Source organism: Larus michahellis, chromosome 4 (genome assembly GCF_964199755.1).
Source record: "Larus michahellis chromosome 4, bLarMic1.1, whole genome shotgun sequence".
Lineage (NCBI taxonomy): Eukaryota > Metazoa > Chordata > Aves > Charadriiformes > Laridae > Larus > Larus michahellis.
Window position 1 is genome coordinate 6,282,315 of NC_133899.1, and position 25,009 is coordinate 6,307,323.

The following is a 25,009-nucleotide window of genomic DNA, read 5'->3' on the forward strand; positions in this document are numbered from 1 at the left end:
TGATGTAAGAGCGAAGGAAGACTTTCTTCACTTGTAGCCATTACTGCTGAACAAGTTGTTCTGATGATTTACCCAGAAAGCCCTGAGTGTCCTTATAAATGTAAAATTTCCTTTTTTTTTTTCTTCCCCTTGAGCAGATGGAAGACTTAGATGGAAAGGAATAAAAACATAATTTGCCAGAGCCCTCAATTAATCATAATCAAGTTTGTGCATGTTATACTCTACAAGGGTAACAACAATGAAACACAGGGAGAAAAGGATGCTTTCCTCAGGCAATTCTGAAGATGTAAAAGCAATAAAGAAGCATACTTCAAAATAATGTGGAGATATATGACTGCACTAAATAAAAATGCTTCTTTAAGGTACTGTAAAAATAAAGATGTTTAGTTAGATTTATCATTCTTGTTACAAACGCAAATTCATCCCCTGGACTACGCCATTGGCTCTGAAAGCCTCCAAGGCACGGTTGGGGCCCACTGTTTTCTGTAATTACTTAAACATTGTTTCGTTTGTTAAAGAGCTAACTAGACTATTCCTTCTTTTTACTCCAAGGTAACGTATCGGACACCTTGATCCTGCAGATACAGATTTATACTTGTACACTACATTTAAGCCATTTTTTTAATTGGGTATAGCGAGAGGAATGGTTTGCTTATTACTTTGCATCAGTCACATCCAAACCTGTGAAAATACGTTTTTTTAAACTAGTTTTGCAAATAGCAACACATGTTAATTGAAAGCAACCCCACTCCCCAAATCCTCACTCGATTGACTTGGGAACATTCAAAACCAGCGAGATGCATTTTCTGCAGCCTCATTCAACCATTGCAATAAGCAAATGAAACAATTGTTTTATTTGTAAGAGGAGATTATCCCTTGAAGGCAGATAGAAGGATACTGCCTACAGAACCCCATTTGCAGGCACAAAGAGAGCTTAGTCAATTTTTGGCAGTGATACTGAAGCTATTAGTTTTGGATATGAGTCCACTGATGTTCAGTGCTGTAGATTTCCAGTTAGTTCATGAAGGGCCTTTAAAATTACACACAGAGCTTCATTAATTGCCTCAGAAAAGAAGCAACAAATATCAGGCCCTTGAAGTGTATGTGCACAGAATGGCCATTGATTTAAATGAATATTCCCCACTGGAGGACTGATCCTACATCCTGGGAAGGCGATCGGAGTTTTTCCAGTAGTTGCAGCAGGCACTGCCTCAAAGTACACGGGCTTTGGCAGGATCAGGCCCTGTTAGCTGCTATTTGGCTATCTCTCAATCTCATTATCTATATACATGGTTTATATACGCATACACACACAGATGCATATATATAATCCTGATTCAGAGTGTTAAAAGTGTAACGGCTATTGTTTCAACTCAAACTGAAGACCAATACAACGTGCCAAAGACAGGGTCTTTCAAAAAAACAGAAACAGAAATCCAGCTCTGTGGTCTTGAAGTTTTTTGTCCTTTTTCCATTTGATAGAGTAGTGCCCGAACATTTGTTCTACAACTAACTATCCATAAAGGAGAATTTCCTATGCCTTCCTTGCAAACGGCACAACCCCGTGTGATCCCTGATCACAACAAATTGATTTATTTAAATAAAAATAATGATCTTCTTTCCTTTCTCCGGCCCCAGCAGCAAAATCCCATGTAACCCTGATCAGCAAATTGATATACTTATCTTCTTTTGCCCTCTTTTCTCGAACCCAAACGATACCACTCTGATCCTCAAGTAATAAGAAAATGATTTATGCAAACAAAAATAATTATCTTTCTTTGCTCTCCACCCTCTAACTGTATAATCTCAGCAGCTCCTTGTTTAACAAATCGATTTATTTAAATTAAACAAATGGTGATCTCCTTTTGACCTCCATAGAGCACCTCTGTGGTGCATTCCTACCACTGCCACCACCTTACCCATATGGTTAGAAGGATGTATTGTAAAATATAACAGCGTTTCTAACCAACCTTGATGCTTTGGGATTACTTTAATCAGAGCTCATGGAAGCTCTGTTACTGTGCCATGAATTTAGGAGACATCTCTGAAAAATAATAAAAGTAAGTTAAAAGTACCTTCCTCCATATTTTTTACAGCAGGGACAGTTACTCATTTAATTCCCCAGGGGGAACTCTACAGAGGGTGTCTGTATATGGTTTGTCTACATCCGTTGTGCTGCTTGTAAGGTTCTTTGCAGACAGAGCTTTAAAGCATTGGCAAACTCAGTGCACAAACATGTGCTACACCACCTCACCTAAAACACTGCCGGAGCCATCTAGTGCCAGCCTGCTCCGTGACAAACACCAGCAACAGCTGATGGATGAGATCATGAACTCTAAGAGTTTCATCCACGACATTTTAAGGATCTGTGAAACCACGTTTTGTATTGTAAGGACTCTGGGACTGGCACTGGCAAAACTTTCATCGGCAAGAAGAGAGGCAGAGTCCTGCTTAAGAACCATTGATGCGATCTTTTTGTAAAAACATTCCATGTTAGATAGCCCTGAAGGTATATAAATACATATATATGTATGTGTGTATTTTTTACTGTGCTGGTTTTATTTAAGATTGTATTTTCTGTGCTGTCCAACCAGTATCTCTGTTTTGTGCAGCTGCTACTTAAGCAGTCATTTTGGCATTATACAGAATTACATAATTATATGTGCCATAAGCAAAAGTGCAAATAGTCCCACTTAACACCTAATCATATGATATCTGTTGTGAAATGCTGGCGAAGGAGCCAATAGATACAACTGTTACTTTACTATTAGCTCTGGTTCTTTGGAGGCGAGTACGGACTGCAGCTGGAATTTGGCATAGATGGAAGAGGGATTAAGTGATAGTGGGAGCCTGAGTGTATTGTATATAGAAACATTCTTTCCTCAACCAGTGTCTGTGGTGTGTAATACTCTGAGCAGGACATTGGTGTTAACTAGTCTTCCAGATTTTGAAATATTCTGGTTTTTTGCAGTTCATTCACACTACGTGTCTGCTTTGGTTTCAGACCCACTTGTGTTCTCCGACAGAAGACAGTGACGTGACACGAATGGTAGCACAAGGCTCTTACTGTTGCCTTCAATAATTGATTCTCCTGGATGGATTGTGACTCCCCAAAGGCTGCAAAGAGAGGTAAGAATGATTGTACAGCATCAAAAACGTTAGTTCATTCCAAAGCCAGAAAGTTTTCACTCCCTTGAATCCTTCCCCTTCAAGGTCTAGCACTCTTTGTGACTCTCTGGAAATGCATGGGGAAATCATGAAGATAAGACTGGTTTTATTAACAAATCATTTTCTTCTTTCTTTTTCAGTAATTTTAAGTGTGTTTTGTAATGTTGAACAATGAATTGATAATCACCACGTGAAAAACCTGGTCGTGCCCATTTATGATTGCCACAAACTCTCCATAGGAAATACAAATATAAGGGGAGAACATTGCAAAAACTGGTCAAGAAGTTGCAAAGTAGAAATATAGATACCTCTGAAGCTTCTCAAATACCAACCGCTTTTTTTTTTCCATTTTAAATATATTTTTTGTTCTTCCAGTAGCCAAATAATTGAGGTTTTTACACTGAACACCTTTGGAGCTACAGTGTCAAAATATATTTGCATATTTGTTTCAGAAAATTCAATTTCATGGAGCTTTGGGCTCTGATCCTCACCTTGCGTTCCCTTTACTCCTGACTTGCAAAAGTAAAAGTGAGATGAGACTCAGACTATAAGATTTTGTAAAGGCGTTCTGATGGAAAAAAAATCTTGTTTTGAAATTATACATGGAACTTTATAGCTGCAGCCTTTTAAAAAATTTGGCCCTCTCTATCGGCTTGCCAGAGAGGTAAGTATTTCTTCTGCAGATGGGCTGGAATTAGTAGAACATGAAATAATGTCAATGGTACTGGTAAGAGGATTAAACAGCAGTTCTGATGTTATTGAACGGTTTGCGGAGACCATATTAAACAGCCACATCAGTCCACAGGTCAGTCCTGCAGTTCTTCGCTAAGCAAACACAGATGCGGAGTTCCCTTTCATGGGCATCGTTTCGTGCCTTTGACATATGTTAGGCTCTTGGGACTCTGGCATATTTACAGCCTGAACATTAAAGATTCCTTTTTTTAGATCATTAGTGGACACTGACGTCTAAATCGGTAGTAAAAGGGAAAAGCAGGAGCTCAGAACACTGGGGATGGGCTCCAGTGCAATACAAACAAATAAGGGAAAAATTAAGCTGCTAGAAAGTTCCCTGATGAAACACTGGGGGCGTTTTCAGTTGCTGACAAAAATTCTTCTTAAGAGTACAGTCAGTCTTAAATCTCTTTTTCTTTTGGGTTGATCTCTGTGTTTTGCCAAAGCCGCCTATGAAGTCGCAGCGGTTGAATTTCACAAGGCGAGAGGAGTTGAGCTCGTGTCAGCCCTGCCAGGCCTCTCTGCGGGTTCAAAGTGTGTGCAAATCTGCTGGGACTACAAACTGGCCAGAAGAAATTGAGGGAACAGGCTGTCTTACAATATTCCTGTTCCTTTTCTATTCCAACAGAATCTTTGGCAGTTGTTTAACATTTTCCTCGGTTTTTTGTTTGTCTGAAACCAGGAGTCAGAAATGAAGACAATAAATACAAGAGCTATGCAATAAGCAGGGTTTTTTTCATACACCCATAATGCGTGTTCTTATGTGTGTGTACTGAGGACATGGAGGGACAGATTCTTCTTGTTTATCTGGCTGGTTTTACCTGTCTCCATCCTGAAAACTCGTGCAGTTTTCAAATAAAGATATAAATACAGATAAGCTATGTGTCAAGGTAGAGTTCCTGAATGTAAAAGTTATTGACAAAGAATTCTTATAGAAAGGAGAAGATAAATCAGCTGATAAATTCCAGAGCCTTTGGTCAATAATTGTTTAATATGGTGCAAATTTTAAGTGAAATTTCCAGCATACAACTTGCTCTGCGTGTAGCCGCGTCTTCCTGCTAGAGGAAATAAACATGCAACCAGAGGGTGTAGCAATGAATTACATTCAACCTCAGAAATGCTTTAGCATGTCTTCAAGAGCAGCTGCCTGCTTCAGTGATGGATTATAACTTAGCATGGGATCCCACAGGCATGGCAAGGTATTTATGTAGTGTTCTGATTGCTCAGACACTTGGAACAAACGTACAGTCGGTGCTAACAGAAGTCAGAGTATCACTATCTCCCACTTTATTTCATTTATTTATATTTAGCAAGTGCTGGAATATTACAAACCACCAAGTGCGACTGTAGCTGGAATATAGTTTCCAAAGCTCATTTACAGTAGCTCTTACTCACAATAGGTTATGGTGTATGAGTCCATAAGTAGTTCCATTGGTTTCAGGGGGTCCATTAGAGAGAGGTTCAGTTCCTTGTATAGCCGAGTATATCTCGCTTTGGTCCCGTGTTTGAAAGGGAGAAGGAGCTCCTTTACTGCTATATACTTAAATGCGTGAAGAATTTGAAAAAAGCCCTACCTTTAGCCCTCACCAAAAAGCTAATAATAGTGCAAAATACTGCCGAGGTCGGTGGGATGCTGGTTTTGCAATATTTCATTGCGTTGCAGGAAGAACGGTGCTACATGCGCCTCAGTACATAGATGGATGTGCATTCCATGTACTGTTTTCAGCTCCATACTTAAAGCCATCCGAAATTCCAAAGAGAAAAGAAAACGCTGAGATCCGTATCAGCAGCAAAGAACGTCAGGTGATATTGATTTAAAGAAAACATTAATCAATCCAGATTTGCTTGGAACGGGGCCCAGGTTCAGTCAACAGGTTGGTGAACCTTAGCAAATCTTTCTGTGAATCTGTTCTGTGTTTTGACTTTGTAATGTGATCTGAAATCATCTGAGTTTCATGTGGTTTTGTTGTGCACGTTTTGGAACGCTCGTGGGGCGAATCCAGGGAATCACAGATGCTATGTTTTGCATGATGCGGTGAGGTAAACCGTATTTCACTCTTACTGACGCTCCCTCATACCAAATTGAACAGTGGCTGGTGCTGTCAGCATAGTTTTAAAAGAGGAGACCATCACTGTCTGTCAGTGTTCTTGCGCCTACAGTAGTCTTCATTTCAGAGCCAAGAGACAGTCTTCAACTTGTGTCCTAAATAATGGTATCATGAGTTTGGGATGTTATTTTCTTTTTCCCTGTTTCTGGTAAATGTCAGAATTTTTAGTGCGCAGGCGGGTACTGGAGTTGTGAAGAGCATGTTAGGTTTCTTGATGTGTACCGGTTTGCAGAAGTTACGTAGCACTAGAAAAAAATAGGATTTTATTTTGAGCTTGTGGATGAACAACTTGGATTTTAACGTCATTTGGTTTGTATCTGAATTCATAAAGAGGTGTACCCGGCCTCCGTAGCTGAATATAAAGTATTTAAGATCCATCTACCCCAATCAGGTCGAAAATATGATGAGATGGTATTTTCTGTTCATTTTTTTTCTAGTCCAAGCTGGAGCCCAGAGCAATAGAGATATGAGACGCTCGGCACAAGAAACAAAATCTGATGCAGCAGAGGATGCCAAATTTTTCATTCCGTTTCCGAGTGAGCAACAGCATCATGTTGCTGGAATTGGGATTTTGGAGAGAAAGGCTGGTGGGAGGAGCTATTTATTTTTTTACACTAATTTACTGCCCCATCATTGATACATATGTGTAGATCAGTGTTATGACAGGTAGCTTAGAGAAAAGGAGAAGGGTTCGTAAAGGATGGGTCAGTGAATGTGGCTTAATGGCCTGGCATATATACAAGGTGGGACTAAATAACTTAACGGGCCTTAAACTTGAGGAATCTCTGAAGGAGGAAAAATCAAAGTCTGCAAAGGTAATAAGTAAGTAAAAAATGTAAGAGGCTGGAGCGTCCTTTAATGCCTCTGAGGTTCTGCCCCCCCTTACCCATCAAACTGACTGTGGTACAGCCACAAATTGAATGGTCCTGTCAGTCCATTCAGAAGTACAGCAGGAAGGAAGAACAGTTTGCCAATAATATTCAAGTTGAAGCTGACATCTTTATTCTCCTCTGGAAGAGTTGTGTTTGCACCCGCTTGTATCATTGCGTTTTTCCACTAAGGCTGTCTCACTTATTCAACTTGACACACGGAGCACCCCTCAGAGGTCTTTGAGATTCAAACCAGGATTGGAAGTGACAGCCCAGATAACACAGGTAATCATATCGGACCTTGTGGGACTGCACTGACTACTTTTTAATTGATAATTCCAAGTTTCTGTAATAAATTTATTTCTTAATTATATACGCCATGTCATACATGGTAGCTAATGATTACCACTAGTTAAAGTTTGCAGCCTAAAAGACATCCTCCTCCCTACCATATAATCATGATTTTCCTTCCAAATTAAGATTTTCTGAGAGAGAAAAAGGAACAAAACCTGCACATTAAATCCAATTCCTTCCAAATAAAGGAAGGTAAATTTAAGGTACTAAATTAGGTAAGTGGTTTTAATTAGCTGATCATTTCAGGAGGATCATAAAACATTTAAATAACACCGAAGTTATGTATATTTTAGCAGTTTTATGGAGAATTAAAGTCTTAAATGGTAAATTTAAAATGTAAATACAAAAGTCGATGGAGGAATGTTGATTGCTTTTCCTAAGTTTCTCACATGGCCTAGGATGTTATGAGAGGTATCAAGAATTACATTCATAGGAATAATGTGCCCAGTCCAAAGCTTATTAAAGTCCTTGGAATTTTTCCATGGACTTTAGCAGTCATTGTATGAAAACAACAAATGCTTTTAAATGTCAAACTTCCAGTACTGTGGAAGTCACTTATATGTCAAAATTATATATGTGATGTGAATATTCTAAAATAACTGTAAATTTCTAGTTTAAGCTTCCTTTCGGAAGCCAAGAAATTTAAACTGACCTTAAGAACTCATCCAGTTCCCTTTTAAGCAAATAAAATTACGTTTGCAGTAATGGACATTTTACACCATCGATTCAGTTTACGTGGAAAGAAAAACTTACATACGAGGAAAAGCTGCTATGATTGGACAACAAAACACGTCAGCAAATTGAATTACCGTGAATATGAATTCTCACATGCCCGTCTATAGCTCACTAATACTCCTACATTATTTTTGATTCAAATAGATCAAATTAAAACTTAATTTTACAGTTTGATAATAACCAAGTGCATAATGTTTTCAACCAATGAAATTAAAATCGGGGTTATTAATGAAATGAATGAAAAGTCATGATGAATTCCTCATTGTAAACCACGTGGAAACGAATATCCCCTTGGAAGAAGGAGCAGAGAAAGTGGACCTCAGCAGACAGTTTCCTTGATTCCCTGAAACGATTTGGTCTCCTGGGAGAGCCTGGAAGAACCATGGCCACGTCTCTTCCAGTATCAGTGCCAGGATCCGGATGGCAGTGGTAGGCTTCCATGCGAGCATTTTACTTCACGTAGATGGAGGGGCAACTGTTCCACCAGCAGTCAAAAAGCAGTGGGATTGCCATCATCGGGGTCCCCTTGTGACTAAGTTGTTGTAGCTGGTATGTGCGAGGAATGGATACTTTAAGGGACTAGTAGTTCCCAATGCCCAAGGGAAAAAGCAAGAAGAAACAGTTTTTTCTCCAGAAAAGATTCCCCCTGACCCCGGAGTGATTTATTTCAGAATTTAGTAGTAGATTAGAAAATGTAATGTTTGTTTGAAATTGGTCAGTAGTGAGACAAGTTCCATTTTTATAGTAACAAGATGTCCTGGTGCAGTCGAATGTGCCTGCTCCACCAGCGGGTAGCCCGCGGTGAGCAAAGCATTGCCCACGCGTGTTGTGTTTCCACGGCCGGCGGAGGCGATGCCTGACCTAAAGGGCTGTATAGAGCCACCAGGAGCAGTTTTGGGACGGGGACATGTGCGCGTGGCGGTAGTTCAGCCTTAGGGAGAAGGCACCCTGCCAGTCCTGGCAGAAGTGCTTCGTGAGACAAGGGGTGAAGCCAACGCAAACCTGGTCTTTTCTTCGTCTTCAAAGCACAGGGCATCCACATTACGCGGAGTCCGAGGCACGCGGTCTAGGATGTTGCTATGCCTCGGTTTCTTCAGCTGTTGGATGGGGATGTTATTACGCTCTTGTCTTGGATGCTGAGAGGGTTAATTAATTATGTTTATGAAACCCTTTGAGATTCTCAGATGAAAGGTGGCTTTAGAATTGTTAGGTGTTATTATAAGAAAAAAGAATGATTTTATTGCTTCATGTTAATGGTTAACATCTGCACCACAAAACCTGCTTGATCACATAAAGATTCTGCTAAGCATTTAATCCTAATTTGCAGGCTGATGCATATTCATTTTATTTAGAAGATTAATTTAGTCATCAAAGGTTAATCTGCCTCGGGTTTGTAATTAGACAGAGCAGTGACTTGGCGTCTCTGGGCTCACCCAGGTTGCACTGGGTTTTCTGAGTAGGCAGGGCCGTAACTGTCACCAGTTTTCACTTCCAACTAGCGCTCGGAGAAGGCTTGATTTTTGGAGAAGGGAAACGGTGAGTGGTAAAAGCCTTGGCCAGTTCGAAGATGAAAAATAAAGAGAGAAGCACAAGCAGGTGAACAGCCCGTGTGTCCAGTTAAATAAGTGAGACATAGTAAATCTCAGAATGCTGGTTTAATTCATCCCTGGCAGGTTTACTCAAGGAGATGTCAAGGGATTAAGCAAGTATTTTTTTTTTCATATATATATATGTAAAAATGATTAACAGATTTCACAATGCTTTGCTGTATGAATCCTGTCCCTCTTTCAAAATTACCCATTAGCAGTATGCAGAAAGTTTCTGAAATGAAGGATTGTGAGGCTTTCTGCTGAAAACATCAGATTTTAACTTTTAGCTGATGGTAGGAGACACTGTTGGAAGGTTATACAATATGACCTGTAGCTGCTCGTCCCCCTGAAAATTAAGCCTTTTGTGCTCAAGGTTGGCTCCTTTAATCAAAAGTCACTAAAGAAAATGTGGTCCTTGTGGAGAACAAAACTAATGTTTCCTTTGCAGGTACACCAGAAGGCATCTTTAATTACTGTTTATAAAGCTGGCTGTTACTTAAGTGTGAAGGATTATTAGTGGCATGGTATTGTCTTTTGAAGTGAGGAAGAAGAGTTGCTGCTTCTTTGTCATGTCCTCACCTTTCCCCGGTTGCGGAGCAGCCGGAGGAGGGTGATACCGGAGGGTGTGTGCCGCTGAGCTCCAGCCACCATCTCAGACAGCGAGGCGGCCTCCAGCTGTGGAGACAGACAGGGTGATGGGAGGCCAGCGTGAGCCGGAGCGTCCTCATCCTCCCTGTGCTAACATGCCTGTGAAAGCGCTGTCAGCAGAGCTGGGGTGTTCAAAGGGCGGCTGTGTGATTTGGGGATCCAGCTCACGCCGGGTCAGGATGGGGGATGTTCGGTGTGGTAGGCAGGACTGGGAATTGGCAGGTGAAAAACTTGCAAATCGAAAATTTGTCTTAAAAATAGTGTTTAACCCAACGTGAAATCAATACGTGCTGCAAACTAAGTACTGTAAATGAAAATCATGATACCAGAGTTTAGGAAGTTGGCCAAACTTTCACATTTCAGTGCAGCTTGGCTTTGATTGAATTCAGAATCCAGATTCCAGGGGGTTTTTGCTTTTTTTTCCCCAGCACAGTTCTCACATCTCTATTATGATTTGCCAGTTTTCCCCTCCTCTTTCTGGTGCAGAATCTCAGAAACATGCAAGAAGGGATTTTGGAGATCATAAACAGTTCTTAATTGAGAACAGCCCCAAATCCAGTTAAGTGCCAGCTTGACTATCGAAATATAAATGAAACTCTTTTATTAAAGCATTGTATTTTAATTATTATGATGAACAAGTGGCCTAACATGAAAAAGCTTTTAACATAGCAGTTGCTTGATAGCTGATCAGTTAATTTTGGATGGATGGTTACAGCTATGGCTTCTTGTCTTCTTTGCTTTCATTGTTACTTGATCTAATGACTGTTCACTGATTTTCATTGGGACTTGGGGTGAACTTCTAATTCAGTTGCTAATAAACTCAGATTGGCTGGGGCCCGTTATTAAAATCAGATTTGCTATTTCCGGTTTGAAAGGCCGGAGAAGTTTTCTTGGTGTTTTGAAGGAAGTTAGAAGTGTTTTGGACTGATGATTTGCAAAGGGGGAGGAGCTGTTTGCAGGGTGGCCCATTACTCCTCAACTGTAAGCACTTGTCACTTGGTTCTGTACAATGAAGATAACCAGCCGTGCAACGAGCGTACCTGATGGCAGTTCACTACAACTGGGGGAAAAAACAAACAAACAGCAAGAATACAAGTCACTCTAAGCAGATATTGAAAAACAATGTTAGTTACTGTTACATCGTTCGAGCCGTTCCCTTCTAGCTGAGACACTGAGCGTGGAATTAAACACACACCCCCTTTTGCCACAGATTTGAGACAGTTTCTGCTGTTTTAATTGTCTCCTCAACCCGAACCTTTAGCGCCTTCACTTGCATCTTAATCTTGAGCTGATTGGTACGAACAGCAGATAGGTACCACTAAAATGTGGAGCGTGAGCTTCATCTGTCATCCCTGCTGCTGTATCCTTGACTTCAGTGAGCTTCCAGAGGAATGAGTCTGGCCCACGAGAGGATGTGAACTGTCAAGAAGACAAACCTCTTTCTCGTCCATTTGAAGTGTTTGTGGGAAAGAATGCCCTAAATATTTAGCAGCTTGTGTAATTTGAGAGGCAGTGCAGGGTTTATTTTTTTATTTTCTTTTTCTCCCTACCTTTCCATTTTCTTTATTAAATAGAGGAAAACCTTGCCTTAGGCCCAGTGTGCTTATGACAGGGAAAAAATATCTGCCAGAATCTCCATTAGTGCTCAGGCCTGTGTATATTGTTATTGCTCTTGTATTTGTAATAGCAAAAGGTGACTATGCCTCTTATGAAAAATTCTGTTTGCAGAAAAATACCCTCTTCCCTGCACCTTTTCCAAACCCAGCACAGCGCATAAAGAATCCGGGAGGGTTATGTTAGTTAGTTAATGTATGTTAGTTAAGTTAATGCAGCAGGGCTCGTAGCAGCGTATCTGTAAGACTAGACACGTCTGCAATAGCTGGGCATTGCGGTGACGTACCCGAGTGATGCAGCTCTTGGAATCAGGAGGAAGCAGAGATGTTTTTAGCCAGTTTAGCTTCCTCTCCCTCACGCTATTTGGAGTTGGTGCAGCTGCACAGAGGGTGTCAGTCAAATCTACTGCAGCCCACCCTACCTTCTGGTGGACAGAAGACCCAATGTGGAACTTCAGTGCTGCAGACTTCAGGTGTCCCCACAAAGGTCCCCTATTTCAGCACTTCCGAAAGGCAGCTGAACTGATTGCTTGCATCAACCACCAACAAAGATCTTGCCCCTTCACATTTCGGCTGCAGGGAGCTGCAGTGACTCAGCCTTGGGTGGAGGGGGGAGATCCTCCACCCAGATTGCCAGCTCCAGCTTGCCACTGGTTTATCTTGTGGGCTTAGGCAATGCGGTAAGTTCTGCTTCTGGAAGACCTCGGGGTTAAACTCCTAAAGCAAAAGCACAGCCCATCACCATTATATGTTAATGGCTGACTGCTACCTGTTGGAAGTCATGTGTGTACAAGGACCCCGAGAGACACCCATGTCTGTGTGTTAGCTGAGCTGTTTTACATTTGATACACAAAAAGGCATGGCACAACGTTCATGAATAATGCTGAGCATGGGAATATTCTCGCTGCACTCAGCAGGGCCATTCATACGTGTGCGTAATGGCGAGTTCCCAGTCTAAGTGTATATGTAAAAATTCATATTTATGCATCACTGAATTTGCATAGCACTGTCCATAAAAATCAACATTTTAAGGCTTTTAGAGCGTTCTTAGCGTTCCTCCCTTGTGCGGGATGACTGTGAAGCAGATTCTTAACTGGGGTAATCTCGGCTGTAGGTCCCTGGCAGTGGTGTCTCTCTCTCCAGTGAGTGCGCCGGCTCCACGACTGGTTGCTGGTACCTTCAAAGGAGGAGACGTCAGCACCTCCTTCGGCTGGCAAGGCTTCTGCGCGACTGGGCGCTGCTCTTTCCCAGCAGAAGGGGCTGTGCTCTCTGCCTTTGCCCTCGCCTGAGGGCGAGTTGTCTTTATTACAGTTACCCCGTGGGCACAGGAAGTGATATTATATAAGAAATCGTTTTGCAACCCTATTTCTACTAATCATTGCCACTCCTACCATAATAACAGACAGATGCAATATACACGATTCATGTTTCTATTATTTTTCTGCTACAGTTTGCATGTGTTTTCCATTTAATTACAGTATATGAATTTCATATCTCTCATTTTTTCCCTTCTCGCATTCAAAGTTGAATTTGATATCTGTGATATATAGATAGGCCTGTGGTAGATCGTTTGATGCACTTTACGCTCTTAGGTCTGAGTCTCTGCAAATCTCTTAAGTGCTCTGAATATTTTCCAGTTTTGTTGGTGATGCAATAGTATCTGGGATACTACTGTAGTTTCTGCACAAGACAGAAATGTAGCTTGAGCATTTAAAGAAACTTCGCTTGACAACAGTAACAACACCAAAATCAATTATAACCATTTATTGTGCCTCTGCACCATTATAACTCAAAACGAATTGCAAAAGACTTTGCAGGGGGAGAAAACTGAGGTGTGTTAAGAGATGACCAGGATGCTACCAACAGAGTAGTGACAGTACTGAAATAGAAACCAGATTTCTGGGACTGATCTACTCAATGGAAAGCATGTCCCAAATAATTTATGCTTGAAGAACTTGTGGTGTGCTACTCGTTGGAGTCTTTCTTTACCAACATGTGTTACTGTGTTTGAATTTAGCATGTTGTAAAACTTACGAAAGGAGATTTCAGTTCAAGTTTTACATGAAAGAGGCCAGCTAAAATAGAGAGGAATAGGATTTTCTGAGAGCCTTTACTAAATGTTTGTTCATACTGTATTTTGAACTGAATTATTGGAAATCTTACTGACAGTGCGCTCTGCCTCCTCTGTATCTTTCCGTGTGTTTCAGAAAGAGTTGAATTGTGCTGCTACTTACCAAGAAGGAAAAACAGCATTAAGAGCATTGGTTTAATGGACACGCTCTGGATTTACACTGGCATCCTGAGAGCAGAGTTGTCCCCTGTTGATGTAGAAGTATCACAGTAACTCTCCCCAGGTAATATTCAAGTCTTATTTTTTCTGAGTGCAGTGTCTGGTTGTAATGACTTCTACAGATCGATCCACTGCCTAAATGACACATGTTTTTAAAAAACTGGGTGAATGCCTACTTAGTTCACACATAGCCCACAAAGGTTTGAAGGCTTGATGTACTCTACTGAGTAAATAACTATAAATAAAACAGACTATTAAAAAATCTTTAAATGTGCATTATGCCATCAAACTATGCTGTTTGGAAAGAGCTGTGGTGTTTGGGAAAAATTATACATGTTTTTAACAACTGTCCAAATACATATTTACACATACTTTAAGATGTACACAAAGCGATCTCCGTGGCAACTCTTGGGCCCCAACAAGCTTTATTAATCACTCTTTGAATGCAGTATTTTTAGTAGCTTAAACACTACAAGGAGACTCGAGGCAACTCCTTGTGGGGAGAAATGCTGATTTCAAGGGAGCAAGAATTTGAAGATGTCTTCGAACCTAAAGGTCGGGACATGTAAAGTCCCTTGCAACTTACTTCTCCCACAACCATCAGTAGCAAATGGCAAAATATTGATATGGGATATCTGGAATATATCTGTGCAGTGAGTGGACAGAGATTTGTAGATCATACAGGCTTTTAGTACCTGCTTGTTCAGCCAGGTGAATAAAGAGACGTTTCTCTTGCTGAGAATTCTCCTAGGTCAATTCCAGCTGGAATTTGCTCTAGGGCTATTACCACTGAAGGTTTTTTCATTACTTCTGTGTCATCTATGACCTGCAGATATTTTGGGATTCTGAATTCCCTAGACTCAAAGTATTAGAGGCATTCAGTGTCCTAATTCCTGTCCACGAGGACCAAAATCTGCGGTCTTCTACGGGCTTCATTGTTTGACCTGGGTATAGTATGATACTTGGAAGGCAAAATTTCTTTAGATAAGAAACTTCAGAGTAGGGACCTTGCTCTCCTGCTTGCCTGTGATGTTATCGAGCAATAATCCTTGTAAGTAAGGTTAATGTTCAAACATGATCAGGCTGGTGAAGTATCTTTTTGGCTGCAGAGGAGATCTGGCAGAGTCTCCCTCTGCCTGCCTTTGGATCGTTTCATAGACCGTATTTACGTAAGCCACTTTACCTGTGAGTGGGGTGAGGATTTGTGTATGTGATCTTCAGCTTCTCCCACTATCCCTGAGGAACATGAGACACCGTCTCGGACTCAGATCTCACCTGCGTCCAAGAAAAATGCCCTGCAAAAGCATCTTTTAGTTGTAAAGCTCTGGAACCAAGTTCTCTTACTCTGTATCAGCTGAAAAGTTGTTTTGGATTTCACCAGCTTGTTTTATCACATGCTAGAGAGCTCGTGTGTTAAGAAGACTTATCTTAAGCAATCCTCTTAGTGTTCTTGTGAGGGGGGGTTATATTTTAGATACGGTAAGCCAATCTGTTGTCCATCTCTCTTGGGCAACTTGATCAGGCCCCATGGGGCAAAGTTAATAGAATCTTGTAATATCTGAAAAGTCCCTTTACAAGCAGCTCCATTTACTTTTCGGTTGCGCTGCTTATTTGCTAATTCCCATCTCCTTTCAAAACTTTCTAGGTACTCCTCTGGCACTCCCATTTCTTAATCTGACTTGTTAGGAGTGAATATGGCCCTTAAGGACTCTTTATTTTTGGACAGTTGTCAATTTTACCAATTAAAAGAATGTCTTTGGATAGTTATCAGAAGCTGGAGTTGAAAACATGTTTGCAATTACTGATGACATAGCTGTTTCTATTTGCTGCTCTCTCTTTTAATTCCAAAAAGTGATATTTTTTTTGGCAGTAGATATGAGAAAATATGTCACTGTGTATAATTACAAAATGCTGTTCATTTCTGTCTTGTAACTGTGGGGGGTTAGTTGGTACAATACATTTGGTTCATTCTTGGCTCACTCGACTGCATGACACACATTTAGGTTTATTACTAATTATCATGTTAATATTCATTAACATGTTAATTTCCATGGGACCGTAAAATTCTGCATGCCTCCAAATTGATGTTCACGTGTATATGCAAGCATGAAAAAACCCCACTGAATTATTTCCTAGGACTTCATTCTAAGCCTTAAATAAAATCACGTCCCGTACATTTTCCTCCAGGAGACCTGGGTTTTTTCAACAGACTTTAACCCCACCGTGATATTTGCTACAAAACAGGATTCATCCCTGCGAACGGGCTTTGCACAAAGCTGCTTCAGATGTTCCTTGTGCTTTCAACCAGATTCTAAATACAAATCCACAGCACTACCTTTGCTTTAATTTCTTAGGCATCTGCCATCTCATCAGAGCAATCTGACTGTACAGTGCACTGAAGAAACTGCATAATATTTTTTTAGTGGCTTGGTTTTTTTCACTTGATATATATAACAAATATGTGAATAATGGCTCTATAAGTATCTGTGAATTTTTCAGTAGATGGCAGATTGTTTTGCAAGAGAAAATTCTACTAGAAACAGCAAGGTGGAAACAGCAGAACTGTGGGATGAGAGGTGAACCTCGGTTTAAATGACTGTTGCCCAGGAATTTAAAAGAAAAGGTTTGATACAAATATTTTGGGTTCAACCTCCTGTAAGCACAGACCATCCTTACCTGAAGCCTAGTGAAATCAGTGGGAACTTCTCGTTGCTATGAACGTATCAGACTTCTGATGCATGTGTCTGCATGAAAGAGAGAGGGCACATAACACCCGAAATGATCTATTTTTTCCAGAAAATAGGCCCATCCAACTCAAACTTGTCCATTCCTGAAAGCAGCTTTGGTTCTGAGGGACCGCATCTACTGCAGTTTGCAGCTGGTTGGCTTCTTTTCTCTAATCCTGATGGAGTTTTAAGAGGTTTCAGATACATTCATTATCCACTTTTATTTCTCTTATCTTGGAGAACACGCAGCGTTCAGGGAAGAGCGAGGGTGGCTGTAGCTCCTTGCTCAGCTGGTGAGTTGTCACCCCAGCGCAGGTGTGAGGGCGATGGCGTGAAGCCGGGGTGGGATCGCAGCATCAAAAATTTTATTGTAGTGTAAGAATAGCTCCCTGCCAAAGTCTTTGCAGAGCAATATATTTCAAGGTCAGGTACACTCTACGGTCATCTCCAAACATGCATGTAAATAAATTGTACGGGCTTAGCTCTGCCATCATTGAAACGCCAGGGTACTGGTGAGAAAATTCCACTGCCGAAGAACCCCCACACCTGAACAGACAGAGCTGCTCTTCTCAGCTGGGATTTAGAAGTCTTGGTTCTAGGTGGCAGCATAGCCCTTCTCAAACCCTCTGAGTGATGTGGGGTACACCTACCCTCCGTAATTAAGAGCAGAGATACCTGGGTTACTGGGAGATGGGCTGGCTCTGGAAGTGGCGCGGCTGCATCAGCCTGCGCAGAAAGCAGAGCTGCTAAAGCAGGGAAATGCTGCTCCCACAGGTCCCTGCTGCTTCTGGGCTGTGAGCTGGGGGCCGTGTGAGGCTGTGGGGACACATCTGTGGGGACAGCTTCTTTATTTCTGCAGAAGTTGTGTATTTTTCTGTGCTTCAGCTTCACTTAGTAGGGTAGGACTCTTCTGCACTGTGTCTGTCTGTCTGATAATAGTATAAGCAGGGTCAGGCATCGATGAACTCTTACCGAGCATCTGTGTATTGCTTACAGTGAGCTCTGCTCCTGTAAGAGACACCAGCATGCTGCTACATCATCATCATCATCATCATCATTATTATTATTATTCATTATTTTAGCCAACAGGTTGTATTCAGAAGTCATAAGGCTTATTTTTGTCTATCAGACCTGTTTGAACAGAGCCATTTAGAAGCGTGAGGTCTAAATTACCATGTTGATAATATCACAGAATCACAGAATCAGAATAATATCATGTTAGGAAGGATATTTTGAACTTCTTTTTAAGCAGAAATTAACATTTTATCTGAAAATAGTAATGGAAAGAAAATTGTGTGGTCCGCCAAGGTCTATCATTTAGACCTGATGATAGAATAATTGTTTTCCATCAAGCAAACCAAAGAAGAATCCATAATAAAATTTTACAAGTTAGCTGCCACCAAGAATAAACTCAAGAGCACTATATGAAATGAATTGGGTGTTTTAACTGAATCTTCTCTCAGGACAATAACTCTAATGTAGAGCCAAGGTCTGAGGAGGTCACCTGCAGAAAACCCTCCTGGGGCATATCAGAGGAGAAAGGAAATATTCTTCTCCCTGTCGGGTTCACTTCGTGTCCTAATACATCTGAGGATGTGCATTGAAAACCTAATACACAGCCACCGTTCTGAATTGGGGTTTAGATAACAAGGGTCATTAAGAAATCTCTGAGGGTGACAAACTTAACCCTGTATGAACTTACGGTTCATATCCTGCTACTAAGGCAAAGAGTGAGTCTGGTTGATTGTAATTGTGACTGAACTAAAATGTCACTTACCATTAGAATCAATTTATTATTTTTTTTTAAATTACAGCAATACTCTAAAAATGGATGTGAAAGATCATAACTGGCATCTACGGAACATAGTCTATAGCGATCTTTTCCAGTAGCATATGAGAGAACATCTGGACTTCCATATATTTCCAAATATTCGCCGTATCTAAGGTTGTGGTTTTTAGGAGTGGGGCGCGGTAAATCAGTGCAGAACCCCAAATTAAAATACGTGTTGAGAAATCTCTTCATTCGTCATCACAAGTGTGTTTCTAACCCCACAGCTTCTGCTGAGGCCCTTCGGGTAAACCAGGGTGTATCGCGACTCTTCCGGAGTACAAAGGATGATGTGTGCTTTCCGAGGAATGCGCGACACTCCTGGTTATGAATAATCATAGATATGGCTTGGTTTTCAGCACACTGCTCACAGCGGGGTGCGCTAGGGCGAGGTGCTCCAAACAGGTTTTCGGGGATTCCCATCCTAGCTGTGTGCAATATACAGTGGAGAGGGGTTGGAGTTGCCCTGCCAGTGACAGTGTGAAAGATTCGCGACTGTTGGCCCTAATCGTTCCCTGAGCATTCCTCGGACCTTTATTTAAATCTGCCCGTATCAAACACAGAGGCCACTTTAACTCCCCTTGCCCAAATCCCCGCGCTCCATCCTACAGGCATGCCTTTGAGCCTCGAGCCTCGGAGTTCATGGAATTTTTTGTAGCACCATTAACTGGGATGTCATCAATTTGAACAATTACAAATTACAATGATATTAAAATGTCCAAGCAGCACTTGCCAGAAGTCAGCAAGGACGGGAATGATGCCATTCGTTGCTCTCCAGTCGCGCTGGGGCTCTTCGCCTGGTCCTTGCATGCCCCGTGTCTTGCATCAGGGAGCCAGGTTATCAAAGGCCTGATTTGCATCTTTGCTTCCTTGAACTCTTAAAAGTTGCTCATACTGTGAAGGAGCTTGGCTAAGCATGGAGTTTTCAGTATATTGTGTTTACTTAAGGGGATTTAGGTACTGACAGAAAATGCGCTGTAGATAGAGACCAACTACAAGGATTATGGGTGAATATTTTTTTAGCTATACTTCTAACTCGGTTCAATTCAGTGAGGCTTTTTGGCTTGATAAGCTCTGAAAGTCTTTTGTTCATAGTAAAAAAAAAAAAAAAAAAAAATAGATCCCATGGGTATCTTTCATGGACCGGAATGATAGAAGGAGCCTTCTTTACTTTACAGCAGATTCAGTTCTTTGTGCCCGTTTGTCAGTAGTGCCCATCTCTGCATCTCTGAGCTGGTGTCAGGGTGCTGCGTACAACAAAGCCATCTCCTTTCCCCTGGGATCAGGTGGAATTTTTGTCTCATCGCATTTTTTCCTGAGAAGCCTTTTTTTGATTCCTGATGATTGGATGAACTGGCTTTATAGCTTTTTTGTTTTTTTTTTTTTTCCCTTCTTTTTCTCTTGGTTTGGTCAGTGGACACAATTATATTCATTTTTAGAGCAGTCCATGTCGTAGTAGCTAACTGAAGGCGCTATGCAGCATAGTGTCTTTGGGATGTTAATAGACACATAATCACCAGGGAGGGACAAATTCAAGTCCCTGGGAGACGGGAAGCCCCACTTTTTGGAGGACTTGTGGTCTTGTGATGAAATAGACTCGTACTGATCCTCCTCTCGGCACAATAAATCAGGAGTGATTTCCTTGGGCTAAAAAGGGGTCGCAAAGAGATAAAACTAGTGACAGGAGAATCATTGCCCTGCTCTCTTCAGAACAGGCGGTTGGTTAAATTCCTTTGCTCCTCAGGTAGTGTTGAATGTCATGCAAGTGATCATTCCGTCTGTGGGGAGTGGGATACAATCAGGATGCTAATGGGCTGAGAGCGCGGCTCTTTCTCCCTCCGTGTCACCCTGCTTTGACTCACCTTTGCTGCCAAAGCATTTGTTCACCACTCTTCATTTGTAACTCAAATCTATACCTACACGCATCTGCAACTGAGATTTGTACGAGACAATTTTATGCTTGAAAAGGGAGAATTACTTTACAGCGGTACCTGTTGTCTGTGCAAATGCTTGACATCCTCGCAAGAATTCCTTTCACTCTGTGCCTCCGGTTCTCTTTGTCAGTAAGAAACAGAACATGTAGAGTTCTAAGTGCTGAAAATCAAATGCTGACGTGATATATTAGCTTCTTTTTTTCCCCCCTCAGTGTTCTAAATATGGCTCTACTTTGAAATTAAGTGCACTACAGAATATTCGGTTGCAGCACATTGCTGGCATACAGTTTGTAAATTGTTAGTGTTTGGCAGCCCTTGGTTTTTAAATTCCTACTGATCACAAGTAGCTGGCACTAATCAGCTCCAATAAAGTTATGGTACTGTGTACCTTCTTAAATGGCTGGAGTGGAGATATACATCTAAAACCCCCATATATAATAGCCACATGCCAAAAACACTTTACTCTGAGCAGGGTTTTTATTTTACTTTTTACTTCTCTCACGTTTTACATCTGGTTCAACAGTTCTGAGGGAAACTACATCTGATGTGATAGCAGGAGATCTATATCACACATCTCAAAACCTGCCAGAAATGCAATTTAAATATAGTTTTGGACAGAGTAAAAAAGTATTATTGGTATCAGATGTCTGGGCAGCAAGCGGTTGATCTCTGTCTCTACTTGATTTTTTTCATACAGAAGGAAATCATAAGGTGAAATCCTGTTTCTGCTGAAACTAACGAGAGCTTTGCCGTTGATTTCAGTCGTCGGAGTTTCACCTTGCAGCTGTAAAGTAACTGCCAAGTTCAAGCAAAACTGCACAGTCTGAGTGGCAAAGGCAGATCCAAACTGATCAACTTTAGCAGTGGCCTTTAGCAGAGATGAGCAGGGTTTGGTCTGGTTTTTCAGTGTGGACAGCTATCGCCTGTACCACTTCAGAGAGATCTTCTCCAGTATTTGGATTCACCAAAAATTTGGGCAGGGAAGGCTGGTTCTCGTGTACATCACTTTATTCCAGTTTATTTTCACGGAGCAAGTGTCGAAATGTCTGAAGATAATCTGGTTTTATGCCTTGGTCATCTGAGAGTGCATGTACCACCTGAACTGAGCTTCTGAGCTTCGCGGGAGCCATTCATCAGCAATGGATGGAGAAGGGGAAAGGGGACCCGCTCGCTGTGTCTGTCACAAATTAGCACCTCCAGTGGCTCCAGCCTGAAGGGGCTGCCTGCACGTCGTCTGCACATGGCAGTGGCTTCAGTGCTTGGAAATAAGATAGCTGATGCATGCAAGAAGTATAATTTTAATGTCAGCACTCGGGGTATGCTAAAATCAGACCTCGCGCATGCAGGACACTGAAACCTGCTAATAATGGCTGTCAGTCAAAGGCTTGGGAACATATTCGGCGGTTTCTGTGTCAGTGGTATGCCAAAGCACCCATGCACGTAGCCCAAATGCATTTCCTTCTCGTGCTGGGTATGTAAGATATGTCGTTGTGCAGAGGCGGCAACTGTCTGAACAGACAAACCAAGATTCACTTTGTTATTAGGATCACAATTGTTATTATTTTATCACTCCGGAGCCCTAACGAAGGATGGGGGCCCCAGTACGATAGGCTCTGTAAAAAGACGAGCTTCAGCTCTTGCTTTGAAGCACGCTCTGTTTTTGTCTCATTACTTCTGATCATAACCCAGCACCAAAAGAAATCAAAAGCTGTCTCTGAATTCAGCGAGAGCTGAGGGCACGCGAAAGCTCTCAGGAAATGCTCGGTGTGTTGTCAGGATCAGGCCCGTGATGTGTAACTCCAGCCTAGAAAACTCATTTCCTTTGAAGCTCGGTTGAGTGTTACTACTACACATCAGCATGTTGCACCACACAGAGTATATCAAATTTGATGTCATTTTTTTTTCTTCCTTTTTCCCTGGGAACCTGTAAATATCCTTTGGTAGCAAAACCAGAGAGGAATAAATTCTCCTCGATGTATTTACAAATGTGAGAAGCTTTTCAAGTTGTATTTGCAATTCTCTTTCTTGCAATGACCTCTATTTTCATAATCCTTCATGGAATATCATGGTTTAAAGAGCTTTCTCTCCCTGCTGTTTTTGTTAAAAGGTTTTTGGTGTGATATTTGGAAAGTCAAATTCTGCATTTAAATGTTGTGTTTTCACAGATACAAATGAAAGAGGCCATATTTATCTTTTTTCCCCCTCTTTTCCCCTCTTCTGAGAACATCAAGCGATTCCACTCTTCGGCGTGTATTGTTAACTAAACCGTGAGAGCGTACAGCAGCTTTAATAGTAAAGCAATTGTGATTACATCTTGCTTGTAATTACATTTATTTCCTCACATATGTCCAAAAAGGCAGGCATTAGTTTGTCCTGTATAGACATGTGCTAATGGCAGGAAAATCATCTGGCAGCTTGACAGCAAGGAAAATAGCTTACAGTCACTTAAAGTCTTTCATGTCATGGGCGCTTGCAGAGACTCCGAGTGCTCAGGTTTTTCCTCACATGCTTTTAAAATCGATTGCATTTTGAGAGAGGGGGAATTTGTTACGTGCTGCGGATTTGCATCTAAATAATCAAGATGTGAAGAGATACAAACGGTGCAGTGGTGGGGGTGCGATCGCAAGTATGAAAAACCTGGTAATGGCACTTTACGGGACCAATGGACAAAGAGGCGTGGGCCCCATGCTCCGCTGTGCCTCAGGCTGGCAGAAACAAGGAAAAAAGGTGGAAAAATAAAGAAATAAAGTGTCCCTTGTTACAGGGTGGACGCTGAGACTCACGTGCATCCCACATACAGTCTCATTGACACTGTATGTCCAGGACAGTGCAATTCAGAGCGACCCACGGGGTCACGAGTCGTTCCTGGTAAAACAGGGCTTTGCCAGGCACTGCGTTTCTGGCAGAAGGTGGCCGCAGCAGGAAGCATTCTTTTCGCTTTTTAACAAAAGTCTGGCTAGAAATTTTACAGACTGATTTATGACAAAGCCAAAATCACATGCCTATTCTCAGTGGGGAAAAAAAAAGTTTCTTGTTTGAAACGATACGTGTAGTTTTGCTTTTAATTTCAACCAGAAAGTTTGCAAAGGTCTTCAAAAGCTGTATATAACCCTCAGCTGAGCAGTGGCTGTGGTAGGTCCCAAACGCTGTCCGGGAAGAAGGAGTATTTTTCACTATTCATATAGTAATTTACAGCAAGATCTTCAGAAATTAGAGGTACAGCCTGGTCTGCTTGCCTTCCTCCACCATGGCTATCACGAATTTAAAGCGATTCCCTGTTTTCTCCATTGGAACAGGCGAGTCCCCAGCCAGCAGAAGGCAGCTCTCAGCAGGCACGCCTTCATCCCCTCTCAGATCTTTCTCAGATTTGTGGGCGCACACAAGACATTTGATTGCCAATATTCGTGGTCTCTGAGTACGCAAATTACGGCCACGGCTGTAGAGATTGTTACTGAAAATTCCTTCATGAGTAGGTAAATGCATGAACAAGTGTTAATCTGCGCACCCAATTCGGCAACTAATTGTGTCTTGCAAATCTGTCTTCAAATATGTCCAATTTGCTATTTTTCTTGCTTAGCTAGAGAAGAGATGATGCATCAGTCCCGTAGCCCCGTGGCGGGGGACGGGACGGGCAGACAGACGGACGGACGGACGGAGCTGGGCTGGTATAAATACACCAGTCTTTGCTGGGGGGGCCGGCAGTGCCCAAGTTACAGTTTCCAGAGGAGGAATCAGCCCAGGGTTTTTTGCTGAGTAACTAGGCTGGGCGGCCAGGGGAGGCAAACAAACGCTCATACAAAGCTCGTCCTGCCCTCCAGGCAGCACGGACAAAGAGACAGCAAAATAATAATAATAATAATAGAAGTTGTTTACTGGCTATGTTGCTGCTGCCTACAAGGGCAAGGCATTTTCTAGTTTTCTTGGGGCAATAAAGCTCCTAGCGAATGCTGGGCACGCTCCTCCTGGCGCAGTTCGGGTCTTCTTTGTAGACGTCCCTCATCCTTTAGCTGCAGTCACTAAATCTTTTAAAATGGAATTTGTGAGGGTAGCTGAGAGCCACTATAGGACTAAAAGCCAGAGGTTTTTCTGTTTAGTTTTGGTTTTGGCTACTTTGTAGCTTTATTGTGTTTATTGTTCCCTGTCTCTCAAACCTCCCATTGAGCTAAAAACTTTCAATAGCAAGAGCACAGAGTAACTATCTTTATAGTAACCAAATGTCTTTTTCTTCCCAGAGAAGAGCCTAAGCTTTCTCCTCCAAGCATTTTAAGCAATGGTAGGATTATTGTTTGCCATGGCAATAGGAGGAGGAGGCAGCAGAGGAATTATTATGGATACAAAATGAAAATAAAGGTGCGCGATCTGTGTTATGCTACAGAAATGAGCCTTGTCTTCTGGCTAGAATCGAGGTCAAATTG

At 41.7% G+C, this 25,009-nt stretch overlaps 1 long non-coding RNA gene across 2 annotated transcripts in view; it reads left to right on the top strand.

Annotated features, from left to right (window-relative positions):
- LOC141741799 (uncharacterized) overlaps positions 1-25,009 on the top strand; it is an 80,573-nt gene that overhangs the window by 30,687 nt on the left and 24,877 nt on the right. For both annotated transcript variants that reach the window (XR_012586477.1, XR_012586476.1), the window contains exons 5-6: positions 3,005-3,129; positions 14,024-14,170. This is a non-coding gene — a long non-coding RNA (uncharacterized LOC141741799). The remainder of the gene's footprint in view (positions 1-3,004; positions 3,130-14,023; positions 14,171-25,009) is intronic.